Source organism: Pinus tabuliformis, chromosome 8 (genome assembly GCF_031772625.1).
Source record: "Pinus tabuliformis cultivar Carrire ecotype Pingquan chromosome 8, CPIR1, whole genome shotgun sequence".
NCBI classification, from domain to species: Eukaryota; Viridiplantae; Streptophyta; class Pinopsida; order Pinales; family Pinaceae; genus Pinus; species Pinus tabuliformis.
The window spans coordinates 161,971,869-161,986,579 of record NC_142294.1 but is presented as its reverse complement, the minus strand read 5'-3'; positions in this window follow the sequence as shown (position 1 = coordinate 161,986,579).

Genomic DNA, 14,711 nt, shown 5'->3' with positions numbered 1-14,711 from the left:
CGTAAACTACGTAGGCTAGTCGTGGAAAGAATATAACACAACCCAACAATTTTTTTGGAAAGGTGTTTCATAGCATATTGACATGGGATAAGGGAAACAATGTTTATACATATGTTGGTAACTCTTTGTGGACAGGGCTTGAGAACATTGGTAGCAGGTCATAGGGATGACCTGAGGCACCTTTGTTTGTGCCATCATTTGATAGCAATGCAAGATGGTTCAACTTGATACAATGTGGCAGCATGATATATTGAGTCCTGATGCTGATTCATTCGTGAGCAGCTCAGTGTAGTGACGTGCAATGGTATCCAACAGATGTGTAGTGATATATGTGTGCAATGATAGTGGGTTTTCATTGATGACTATTCATTCATGAGCAATGACATTCAATGGTAGCCAACAGTTTTGCAGTGTGCAGTGGCAACGATGTGCAGTTGAACAGTGACAACTTAATGTGTAGCTTTCTACATTGATCAATTTGTGGGGGTAGTGATCAGTGGCTACTAGGATTCAACATTTATTCTACATCCTTCTTACAACTATTCTACATTGATTCAGAGTACAGGGGATCCAGTTTGAAAATTGTGAAATGTGGTCTTATGGCTCGTCAAGGCATGTGATTGGAGTCACCTTCATGTTGTGGCCTAGGAACACTTCAGGCTGGCAAGGTAGTGTTAGGGAAAGTTGTGGCTTGCACAGGGTGTTATGGCATCCATTCAGTTGTGGTTTATAAACTAACAAGGGAAATGAATCATCCTTTCCGATAGAAGCTGGTAAACAGAGCATTAGGGCACTCATCAAGTGGTGTCTTTTTGGTTGAAACAAGATATTAGGGTTTGGTAGTGTCCTATAAGTTGTATCCTGTGAATTAGGGGGGTGACACCTCTTGTTGGGTCATTCACTTCCATTACACTTTCAATATCATGTCCATTATATCACCTCCATTTCACTACCATGTCACTACATTCATCTCACTTTCATCATTATTGGGTCACATTTATGTTTTTCCAAACTTTATTAATTCTTAGCATTTTTAAGTGAATTTGTGGTTAAAAAATAGAAAATAATGTGCATATGCTTATACCTAACAAGTGGGATGAGATTGTTGACATGTGTAGGTCAAAAGGAAGCTTTTAGAAGACTTTTATGTGGCATCCTAAGGCCAAATTCGAATTTGAGTGGAGAGGATCATGGGATCATGAGGATATGTGTCACATTTCCTATTTGTATTGAAACTCTAAGAAGACATGTGTCTTATCATTTCCTATTTTTATTATAATGCTAGAGGTATAGGGAGAGATTAATGGACTCTCATTAATGAGATGACTTCTCATCTTTTTGTATAAATAGGAGATCTCTCTCCTTCATTTAAAAAAGCTTTGTAAACCTTGTTAACTCATCTTGTCATTTCTTTATACTTTGTAATTTTGAAGAATTTGAATAAAGCTTTGAGGTTCCCAACATGGAAGGAGATGTGAAGTAGGAGATGTCATGGAACATATTAGAATGTAAGGTAGAGTAGATTTTATTTTGTAGTTTTGCTTTGATTTCATTCAAGTATGTCATTTTATTGTTTTCAAGTTTAATAGTTTAGATTTTCCATTCATGCAAGTGTGTTCAACCGGTTGATTGTAGATCTATCTAATTGTGTAATCTATGCTTAACAAAATAGTCCAAGAAAGTAGTCCTCCTATTTTCCAATTGTTGCTTGGAGCATTAGAGCACATAGTAGATTTGATGTTAGTTTAATAACTCATGTTGTAAGTGAATATTTCCGAAAGCCCTTTCAATTGATGGTTCATCTTAAAACTAAGTGGTGAAGTATTTCATTTATGAATGAGTCTTTCTCTGCATTTTTATGTTTACTTTTTCTTAGAACAATGAAGTATTGGATCCCTCCAAATGCTATCACAAGGAGGTAGTTCTCCCAAAATTGTATAGCAGAGTGATAAAACACTTCATTTAGCTGTTATAGTAGATTAGTTGCAATTTCACTTTCAGTCTTAGTCTTTCATTTAAATTTCATTTTCAGTTTTAGAACAATGAAGTATTGGATCCCTCCAAATGTTACCACAAGGAGGCAATTCTCCCAAAATTGTATAACAGAGTGATAAAACACTTCATTTAGCTATTATAGTAGATTAGTTGCAATTTCACTTTCAGTCTTAGTCTTTCATTTAAGTTTGTTGCAATTTCATTTTCAGTTTTAGAACAATGAAGTATTGAATCCCTCCAAATGCTATCACAAGGAGGTAGTTCTCCCAAAATTGTGTAGCAGAGTGACAAAACACTTCATTTAGTTACATGTTTTGTATTTGCTTTCCATTTCAAATAGCATTATCATTTTTGCTTTCATTTCATAGACATTTTTCCGGCTTAAATTAATCTAACTATTCAAAGTTTTGATTTGTTTTTATCTAATGTTCATTTCCTTTTCTCCCTTCTTTAGAAATTAGATTTTAAGTCATTAGATTTAGCTGTCCATTAACATTTAGAGATTTCATTTAGAAGCATAACTTTTATTTCTTAGACTAATTTCCTTAAGCATGAGAAACAAAACCCCCAAAAACAACATAAACTATAAAACAACGAAGTAAGAGAAAGGTTAACTAAACATATATAGTGCACTACACTTCATCAGTTTATGATACCCGAATTGATAATTTATGTAGAGCAATTCAGGACACTAAATTGACTAGACACCTCCCTCAGTTCTAGCTGAAATATTGATGTAATCAATTTTCTTTTAACAGGGAGAAGAAAATTACTATGGAAGCGTTCTGTGGTTTTTGACCTGGAGGGGGTTTTTCACCCAAAAATCTTTGTGTCCTATGTTTTATCTTTCTATTTTGTTGTATGGTGCTGTCTACTATTGATTATTGTTTATGATAATCTCAAGAAGAATAATAAAAATAATTTTAGATTAACTAATGCTTTGAAAAAAAGATTAAAAAGTGCTAATTGCTAAGAAATATCGATTCGCCCCCCTCTCAGTATTTCCAACAATTGGAATCATAGCTTCGTTCCTTAAGTAACAACTTAACCGTTGGAGGGTAGTTTTCAAAAAATAGAGATGGGAAAGTCAAAGAAGCAGGTTGCAAGGATTTCAAAGGAAGGTACAGGTACAAAAAAATCTGAAGAAAGTGAGTATTGTGTAGCAACCCCTGATTTTGATGCAGATAATTACTAGATATGGGAATCAAGGATGGAAGTACATTTGCAGGCACATGGAGTATGGGAATCAATTGTTTTGGGAGACACATCTACCAATGAAGCCAAAAGTTACAATTCAAAGTCCATGAATGTAATTTTGAATGTTTTGCCAAATTCTGTGAAAACAAAAGTTGGTCAATGTTCAACAGCTAAAGCTCTTTGGGAAAAGCTTCATAATCTCTATCCAACAAAATAATCAGGTCAAGATGTTATTGAAAAACTAGATCCTTCTGATTATGATGAAGAAATTGGAGAAATGAGTAAGACATAGTTTCAAAATCACGTGATCAAGGTGATAAAGGAACTCAAATTCAAAAAGAAAAGACAAGACTTTTGGAAGCATAATTGAAAATAGCAAAAGAACTCATCAAGTAAAATGAAGAGTCTAAGAAGACGATTAGAAGTCTTAGAACTCAATTGGAAGAAGTCAAGAATACAAAGACACAAGACCTCAAGAGAGAGGTCCAAAAAGAGAAACAAGAACTCAACATAGCCTTTGCAGAGATTAACAAGCTCAAACAATAGATGAAAGAAGCAGAAATTGAAAGGAAGGAATTTGATCAAAGATAGACATTCATAGTTGACCAAAAGAAAAAGGAATTGGAAACCTCTTCAGATGAACTAAGCAGGCTCAATATTGGAAATGAGGAGCAGAAGGAACATATACAGGCTCTCAACAGAGAAGTTGAGAAGACCACTCATCTCAAGCTATAGGTTGAGGAGGAAGAAAAAAGAAGGGAGATCTTGAAAATATGGTTTCAAGTAGATCTTGCTCAAAAGAAACAAGAACTTGATGTAGCACTTGATGAGATCAACAAACTCAAGGGATCACAAAAATAACACTTACAAGATAAGACAAATGAAGAAGAAAAAATGAAGGCAATTAAACCCAGTAAAGCTCCAGTTGATGAAGTTACAAGCTCCACATCTTCGTAGGATGATCCTAAGAAGGAAGTTGATCAAGGTGAAAAGTCAAAGAAGAAATTTTCAACTCTAAAAAATGAGACCAAAGTAGTCAAGAACAAAGGAAAACAATAGAATACAACACCATCTCCAAAGAAGAATGAAAAATATTCTAAGTATGTTAGTTTATTTAATGGTTATTGTTTTTCGTGTGCTAACTATGGACATGTGGCTAGGGATTGTAAAGTTGTTGACAGGTACAATTATCAAGGACCATTGCATCCAAATGAACCATTCAGGTGCACACATTTATTTAATGGTTATTGATTTTTATGTGCTAAAAATGGACACATGGTTAGGGATTGTGAAGCTTCTAGTAGGTATAAATATTATTGGAAAAACCCTAGAAGAAAGTGTGCAGGATCATGAGACATACACCAAATGGAATCTTCTATGAATGACATTAAATGTTACAAATGTCATAACTATGGACACATAACTCGTCACTACAGGTACAAAATGGAATAAACCATGAATGAAAAACTTAACGAGGATAATAACAAGGTTTGTAAAAGAAAACAGGTACAAGATGAACAAGTACAAGATGAGTAAGAAAAGAAAGAAGGCAAGAATGTCTCAACAATTATTATATCAGGATTCGTAACAGGTCGTATGGAATCAGTAGTTTCTTCAGTTAATGACTTGAGTCAAGATGGTCCATTAGATGACTCACTATTCTGAATGATTAATCTCATTGACTCCATGAAATTTGAAGAGGAGGATGTTGGGTTGTGTTATATTCTTTCCACGACTAACCCATGTAGTTAACTGGGGTCCGGAGCCCCCTTCTTCATTGCGCTGATTGCATAGGGAGGCGAGGGGTCACAGGGGGTTTGAGGAGTGCAGGTAACCCCACTCTATGGGGTCTGAGGCAACGCCTCAGAAAATTTTGGTTTTGGAACCTATGTTAGGTTGGGCGGACCCACCTATGGTTTTGTGCATGATTTTCGCACATGGTTTTGGACGCGATGGTTTTCCGTCCATGGTTTTGGATGTGATGGTTTTCGGTCCATGGTATTGGATGCTTCGACATGTATAAATATGCATTATAACATTGAAAGAAACATAATGAAAAATCACGCTGGTAGTCCCGATTTTGGGATCCAGGGGAAAATCTCTATGTATATGTGTTTTATGTGTTATGCTCTCACATTGTTTATTTTGTGTTTTAGAATTCGTACGCAGGTAATTTCTGTACGGGGTTAAAACCTACATTTGGTATCAGAGTTATTTTGGCTTCAAGGGGACGCCTTTGTTGCTGAGGGGTTTCGCTCGAGCTTGTGGTAGACCCTGTTCAATGGGAGATCTGCGAGATCGATTCTAGTGGTGAAAGAAGATGGTGAGTAGTGGAAAGATAGAGATCGAGAAATTTAATGGTCAGAGTTTTGAGTTGTGGAAACTCAAGATGGAGGATCTGTTGGTGGATAAAGATTAGTGGATCACAGTAGATCCGGGTACTAAACCAACGGGAGTGTCTGATGAAGAATAGAAGTTGGATTGGAAGGCAAAGAGCACAATACGATTGTGTGTCTCAGATTCAGTATTGTTGAATGTATCAGGGAAAGCTACAGCGAAGGCTTTGTGGGACAAGCTAGGGACTTTGTACCAATCTAAGTCTCTGGTGAATAAACAGTTCCTGTGGTAAAAGCTGTATAACCTGAGGATGAAAGATGGATACTTGGTGATAGAGCATTTGAACGCATTTAATACTGTGCTAAGTCAGTTAGCATCTGTTGATATTAAAATTTCAGATGAAGATAAGTGCATCAATTTGTTGTGTTCTCTACCAGATTCGTGGGATAGTCTAGTTATTTCAATAGGTAGCAATGCAACTGCCTTGCAGTTTGATGAAATAGTCTCATCCTTGCTGACGGAGGAGATGAGATGGAAAAATATGGAAAGCCAAAATGGTGATGCCTTATCTGTACGAGGATGGTCCTAGAATAGAAACAAAAATAAGTCATTGATTGGGAGACCTAAATCTCCAGGAAAACCTGTAAAGGTGGTGTGCTGGAAATGCGGAAAGGAAGGGCACTACAAAAGGGACTGTAAATCTAAAACTCCTGATAAAGGAAAAGGATCTGATGATTATCCTTTTGCAGAGGCGAAAACCACCTTAGATGAAGGCGAGGATGTGTACTTGGCTTTTTTAAGTACACATGTAGATCGGGAGGCATGGTTGATTGACTTAGGTGCATCCTTTCACTTCACTCCCCATAGAGAGTGGTTCTGCGAGTATGAGAAATATGATGGTGGTGATGTCTTCTAAGGGGATGATAGGAAGGCTAGAATCGTCAGTCATGGAAAATTAAAGTTGAAGCTGCAAGGTGGAAGGGTTAGAACACTTTCGGGTGTTCTGCATATTCCTGCATTGGCCAGAAATTTGGTTTCTGTAAGCAAGTTGGATGATGCAGGTGTAAAAACAGTGTTCGAGAAGGATACCTACAAGATGGTTCAGGGAGCACTAGTACTTATGTGGGGAGTTTGGATTGGAACTCTGTACAAGCTGCAAAGTAGCACGGTTGTTGATGGGTGCAATAGTTTTGTGGTTCCTGAAAGTGGAGCAGAAAATATAGTGGTCTCTGGAGAGAAGACCATGCTGTGGCATCAAAGGCTTAGACATATTGGAGAGAAGGGCCTTCGAATACTTCATGGTAAAGGTATGGTAGAAGGTATGATTAATAGCTCTCTGGATTTTTATTTTTGTGAAAATTGTGTATATGGGAAGAAAAATCGGGTGAGTTTCCCCTCTGATGGTAAGAGGGCAAAACATATATTAGAGCTTGTGCATAGTGATGTGTTTGGACCTGTGAAGGTTCCATCACTAGGTAAGTCTGTGTACTATGTGTCATTTATAGATGACTTCTTAAGGAATACATGGATTTATTTCCTTAAGAAGAAATCTAAAGTCTTTGATAGGTTTAAAGAATTCAAGGCTTTGGTGGAAAACTAGACAGAGAAGAAGATAAAGGTGCTAAGGACAGATAACGGTGGAGAGTTTGCAGTAAGGAATTTGAAGAATTCTGTAAGAAGTGTGGTATAGCATGGCAGAATACTACTCCATATACACCTTAGCAAAATGGAGTTGCAGAAAGAATGAACAAGACGTTGATGGAAAGGGCAAAAAGAATGCTTAGTGGTGCCGGGTTAGGACAAGAATTATGGGCAGAGGCGGTGGAGACAAGATGTTACCTGGTCAACAGATCACCTTCATCAGCGTTGGAGGATAAAACTCCACAAGAGGTATGGACTGGTAAGAAACCCTCTCTTTCACATCTGAGGGTATTTGGATGTGATACATATGTACATGTTCTAAAGGAGAAATGAACCAAGTTGGATAGTAAATCTAAAAAGTGCATATTTATTGGGTATACGGATGGTTTAAAGGGTTATAATCTTTGGACCCCAGTAACAAGGAAGGTTGTGTACAACCGAGATGTGGTATTCAGATAGGTGAAAGATGTTATTAAACATGAAGTCCAACCAAAGGAACATGAGAAGATAGAGTTTGAGCTAAAGGAGGAAGAATCAGACTCTATAGCAGAGGAGGAATCAGAAGATGAAGAGCCACAAAATTCGGGTGTGAGAAGATCAGTTCAAGAAAGAAGGTAGCCAGAAAGGTATAGTCCATCTGCTTTCTGTTCAAATTTTGCTTTATCTATTACTGATGATGATCCCAAAACTGTGAAGGAAGCAGTAGATTCAGAGGATGGAAAACTCTGGAAAGAGGCCATGGTTGATGAAATGGCATATTTGCACAAAAATGAGGCTTGGGATCTGGTGGAGTTGCCAATTGGAAGGAAACCCATTGGCAGCAAATGGGTGTTCAAGAAGAAGACAAACGCAGAAGGAAAGGTGGAGAAATACAAAGCTCGATTGGTAGCAAAAGTTTATTCCCAGGTGCTGGGAATTGATTTTGGTGATATTTTTCTCCTGTTGCCAAGGTAACTTCTATTAGATTACTTTTATCTGTTGTTGTTTCTTTTTATTTTGAGGTAGCACAGATGGATGTGAAGACAACATTTCTTCACGGGGATCTAGAAGAGGAAATCTACATGAAGGAACCTAAAGGCTTTGCAGTGAAGAGTAAGAAAGAACTGGTATGCAAGTTAAAGAAGTCTCTGTATGGGTTAAAACAGTCACTGAGGATGTGGTATCATAAATTTAATACATTTATACGGGGACTTGGCTTCACTAGAAGCAAAGCAGATCACTGTGTGTGTTTTAAATTAATTGGTGACTGTGTTATTTATTTGGTCTTGTATGTGGATGATATGTTGCTGGTTGGAAATGACAAAGAAATTATCCAGGATTTGAAGACCCAATTGTCCTCAAAATTCGACATGAAAGATCTTGGTGCTACAAACTATATTTTGGGCATGGAAATTAAAAGAGATCGAGCAAAGAGGAAGCTTTGGTTAAACTAGAGGAAGTATGTCGAGAAAATATTGCAGAGATTTAATATGCAGGATAGTAAACCAGTGAAGGTTCCTATTCCTGTAGGTGTAAAGTTATCTGTTGAACAGTGTCCCAAGACACAAGAAGAGGAAGAGGAAATGTCCCATGCTCCATATGCAAGTGCAGTCGATGGCATGATGTATGCAATGGTTTGTACTAGACCAAACATTGCACATGCAATGGGAGTATTGCGCAGGTTTATGTCAAAACCAGGAAAGGAGCATTGGACAGCATTAAAGCGGGTTTTTAGGTATTTGTGTGGCACTAGTGATTATGGTTTGTGCTACCAAGGAAGACCAAGATTGGACAGAGTGTTGGATATTCATGGCTTTGTTGATGCAGACTGGGCTGGAGATCTGGATCAGAGAAGATCTACAAGTGGGTATGTGTTTAACCTATTTGGAGGTGCAGTTAGTTGGATGAGTAAGAAACAATCTGTAGTGGCACTATCAACTACAGAGGCAGAATACATGGTAGCCACTCATGCAAGCAAGGAAGCAGTTTGGTTGCAGAGATTGTGTTCAAGTATGGGGTTAGTACAGGGAGCTATAAGGATAGACTGTGACAACTAAAGTGCAATTTTCTTGGCAAAGAACCCTGCATATCATTCAAAGACAAAGCACATTGATGTTCAGTATCACTTTGTGAGGGATATGATAGAAGACAAAAAGGTGTTGCTGGTAAAGGTGGACACTTTGAAGAATACTGCAGATGCATTGACAAAATCTATGAGCTCTGAAAAGTTCTCTTGGTGTAGAGAAACAATGGGAATTGCAGGGTTGGATAAATGACTAAGCTCTCTTATGGCCCCCTGTGGAAAGAAAACAACAAATGGGAGAATGTTGGGTTGTGTTATATTCTTTTCACGACTAGCCCATGTAGTTAACCGGGTGGTTAGAAGGGGGGGCGGAGGCCCCCCCTTCCTTGCGCCGATTGCATAGGTGGGGGGGGGGTCACAAGGGGTTTGAGGGGTGTAGGTAACCCCACTCTATGGGGCCCGGGGCAGTGCCCTGGAAAATTTTGGTTTTGGATCCTATGTTAGGTTGGGTGGACCCACCTATGGTTTTGTGCATGATTTTCGCACATGGTTTTGGACGCAATGGTTTTCGGTCCATGGTTTTGGACGCAATGGTTTTCAGTCCATGGTATTGGATGTTTCGACATGTATAAATATGTATTATAAAATTGAAAGGAACATAATGAAAAATCAAGTTGGTAGTCCCGGTTTTTGGATCCATAGGAAAATCTCTGTGTATATGTGTTTTATGTGTTATGCTCTTGCATTGTTTATTTTATGTGTTTTAGAATTCGTATGCAGATAATTTCTGTACGGAGTTAAAACCTACAGAGGAGTCTATGCAACAATATATGGCACAAGTCTTGATCTGTATTTAAAGAGGAACACAACAAATTAAAGATATAACCATAAATACAAAGATGCAGTAGAAATAACACTTCATTTCATTAATATCAAATACTGAAATATGCTTACAAACAGAATGAAAATAAGACTAGTGTGAGCGATGGTATCTTATTTCTGAGAAGAGATGTGGTGGCTACATGCCTCAGAACTGTGTTACAATGAGGCTCAAAGGTCTATTTATTATTGAGAAGTAATGGAAAACCCTAAACACCCAAAAACCTAGCCCTAGGAGATGAAGCGCCAAAACGGTGGGCCCGTTTAGGTAAATTGGTATATCAACTTCCCAGGGTTGTAATTTTGGCATACGATCTCTATTTGGCTATCATAATACCTTGTTTTGAGGAACTCGAAGAGAAGGCCAAAAACAAATGGCGATACCAATTTGAAATGATTTTGGTCTTTCTGTTTTCCCTAAAAACACCGTTTCGGGCCTCAAAACGGCTCCGGAAGGTCAGGACCTGAAACACTGCTAAAAATAGTAACCTGTGCTACAATTAAGGAAACCGAAAAGCTAAAAGAGACAGTGTTGGGGATCCAAGTGGAATAAGTAGGTGGCCACCAATACCCACTTGGATCATTCCTCCCCCCTTAGGAAGCAATGGTCCCCATTGCGTTGAGTCCCTCCATGAGATAAGGAAATTGTTATCACCTGGATTGAACCTCAAGTTGAAGGAAGGTAATTCCAGGGTAACCATAAACCATGCTTAGCCAAGTCGCCACCCCTACTAGGCTGGGAGAGGGTTCTCTCCGTAAGGATATCAGCTAAGATGACTGGATCAGGTAAAGGATATTAGGCTAGGTATAGTAGCTCCAAGTATTGATTGGATTTTGAAGGGGTTTTGCTGGATCAGGAGGAGCTGGGTAGTTTAGGTCTAGGGGATTAGGTCAAAATTGCAGGGTGTTCAATGGGGCAAGGTAGGCATAGGCTTTAGCACTCTAAGTCTTGATGGGGTGAGATGTTTAAGACTGGTGAGAAGCTAAGAAGAGCATGTGAAAACCATGGATCCTTCCTAGACTGCAAAAAACATGAAATGGTGAATAGTTTCCCAAAGCAGAGCACTGATGTAATGAATTCTACCTATCAACTTGAAAGCATTCACTTAGAAGAAATGAAATGATTAACGGAGTACATAAAACACATTAACATATGATCACAAAAGAAGAAACTGTACTAAAACTCCATACCACATGGTTCCCATAAAAATAACTACAATTCTTATTAATCTCTTGCTAAACTGCTACAAAATGATGTGCAATCAAGGTCTAAGCATCCAGCTGAGTCCAACCATTTACAGTGAGAAAGAATAAGAAGATATAGACATTGTTTCAACCTCCTCCCATCTTCAGGGTGTTAGCACCTAAATCTGCCCTAGGCTGAAGGAAGGCAAAATTCAGGGTAACCACAAACCACGCTCAGTCTGGTAGCTAGCCCTACTAGAATAGGAGAGGGCTCTCTCTGAGTCACGCTCAGTGAATAGATAAGCAAAAAATGGTCTAAGATGACTTACAGTGAAATATTGATCTTAGGCTAGTAAGTGAATACGGATACAAGAAACAATTTTTATGAATGACTGAGCTTTTGGGATGGTATGGGACCAATGGTCAGCAAAGAACAGAGAATTTAATATAAAGGCACAGATTACTTCATGAGGCAAGGCAGACGGAAAGTGTAGCAATTTAATTTGAAATAACGCGGAATGGAGAGATTTTTTAGGAGAGTGAAAAGGGCATAGGAACATGAATCCTTTTCAATAGAATAAGAACACTGAACATGAAATTTTCCCACAGGCAGAGCAATAAAATTGAATTCTACCTTATCTAACTCAGACAATTTCACTGGAAATGAACATGAATTGAATTATGAAACATAATGAAATACATATGAAAACATAAGAGACACATTTGCTACACTCACAACCACATGAATCTCATGAAACAGAGCTGTTGCCTTTCATTAATTCTCTGTCAAAAATATACAATGAAGAAGCAGAATTTCTTTCCCACAGTCTCCCAGAAGTTACAAGCCAACCAACCCTTTGAAAATGGTTTGCATACAATATATAGAATGTGCCATGAAGAAATAGAATGCCCAACGGTTGGGGAGTTACTCGAATCATTACAAAATGGAGGTGAAGAGCCAACCATCAGCTACAGGTGCAGCGTTACAAACATGACAAATGGCTTGGGTGACCGTTTGCCTTCTTTCTCCACTTGGATAGAAGCCAATATGGAGAGAAAATACTTTAAATGCTGCCTTAGGTGCCAAAAAACCGAAATGTAGATGAGCGGGCCCACTTGGAGAAGTCGCAAATCGAAATTTCGCAAAATGGAAGCAAATTTGGCAATTTTTCCTATGTGCGCTGCGCTACTTTGGAGCCTGATTTGAGGCACTTTCAGGTGTCCAAAATGTGCCCAAGTGTGCTTTTTGGAAAGCCTGTCCTGTCTACTTTCTAACCCAACTGGAATTTCTGAATTTGGTGCTCATTTGCCCCTCCAAATCTTCATTCTACCAAGACTGCTTCCTATGTGTCAAAAAAGGGGCAGAGAGACATTTTTGGGTGTTTTTGACCTCCTGGAGACTCAGATCTTGCCCAAATATCTTGTCCAATCACCAGTAGTCGTGATTTTTCATGCTGAATCTAAAAATGCAAACCATTCTTCATTTGGAGCTCCCAATTTTTAGCGCCGCGCTACAGGGAGAAAAAACCTGTGTTTTGCCCAAAAATATGTCATGTGACCAAAATTTCCCCAAATTCCTTGAAATTTGGGCTGGAGGTTCTCTATGGGGTGCTATGCTATGCCAAATAAGCCTCATCCAAGATTTGAAGCCGATCTTGCTCTTTTGCCTCTTTTGTTGCTTTGCTCAATTTTGCCTTCAAGCTCCTTATCTAGGCCTTTGCACTCATATTTCGTGTCCTGTAATGATAAGCCATGTGTCTCAGCAAAGCATGGTCCTTGTCGGCCTTGTCTAGCAGCCTCTCCAAATGCATGTTGACTCTATTGAGATTGGCCTCCCGATCCTCATTGATCTCTTGCTCCAATGACGTGAGCTCAACTCTTCTTCTTTGTGCAGCTTGGCGATGCTCACGAATGTTTTGTAGCTCCATGATCGCCCGCTGATCCTCCAGCTAATTTTTTCTCTGCTCTAGGTACTTCATGTTCCACTTAGCCCTCTCCAAGTCAAGGGATAAGGCCTCAATCACTGATTTTTGCTCCTGGATGATCTCTCTAAGCTCTGCATTTGTCGGTTCTGTATCTGTCTCATCATCATGAAGGAGAACGAATTCTGTCTCTCGCTCACCTAATGGCTCACCAGAAGGCCCCTCATCATGTGTTGGCTCCTTACCTCTATCATGTTCCTATGTCGTCGGTGTAGGAAGCGAGGCCCCTTCCACCCCGGGTGGAGATAACACTCGCTTTGCCGCTGCAAACAAATGTCTACTGCCTCTCTGATAGGTGATGAATACTGGCATAATAGTAGTCTCATGGCACTCATACTGATGTGAAGGACCACCTATCTCATGTTCTCCCTCTGATATTACCTGTGGAGCACTGAAGAAGTCAAGGGAGATGAAGTCCTCCCAAGAAATGCCCTGCAATCCCAACTGATGATCCACCAAAATCCAGATAAGAAAAAAGTGATAAACACTGTTGAGCTGCTGCTGAGGGGTCTTATGCTGCATGAAATTTTTCATCCTCTCTATGTTCCCACAAATGAAAAATGGGAGGTTCATCATCTGTACCCTGGTAGAGTGCATGAGCAACCTGATGTGATAGGCATATAGGTGGGAGAACCTCCCCTCACAACTGAAGTATTTCATGATCAATTTCATGAGCGGAGCATACTCATCTTTCAAAAATCTGAATGGGAAGACTCTTGTGAGATGCCTCAAACAACTGGCCTTAAGGTAAGGCTCATAGTGATGCCTATCCACCTTCTTCTTCTTATGCCACTGTTCTCCAACATTTGGTATGCCTGTTGCCACTGAGATAGTTTCGGGTGTCAATGTGAAGGTGACCCCGGACAAGATAGACTGACTTCCATGTAGGTGAAGCACAAACAGACGAGTCAACTCATGATGAACTCTGAAATTTTCCACCCTTTGACAAAATTCAAAACATGATAGGTGTTGGAAACATGACATAGCAAGAGGGCATGCCTGTAACTCAGTGAGGGTGTTTGGCTCATCCCTAACATGTTTGCCACTACTATGATGTCTCCGGGGAGCCTGTTCTCCTAAATCTGTATCACTGTGGGTCTCCACCTCATACTCTGATGAACCCTCAGATGCCATGACTGCTATTTATAAACTGTATTTAGGCTGCCCCTTTGATGATGGTGAAGTTGGGTGTTGTTTTTGATATCTGCCACCAAGGGGAACAATGAAACAAAGGGAGTATTAGGAGGGGAGTAATGTAATGGGAATAGGGGTTATAGGGAGAATTTTGTTTAGGGATATGTAGGGGTTTTGGGTATTTTGACAGGTTAGGGTTTGGGGTTTTAATTGAGCAATAGGAGGAAGGGAAAGGGAACATGAGTTTGGTAGTGTTAGGGTAGTGATAATAGGAAAAATGGCATAGGGGAATAAGGAACAGGGGTAAGGTATGGAAAATAAAGCCTTGGAAGCAACAACACAATGGCACAACCCTAGCA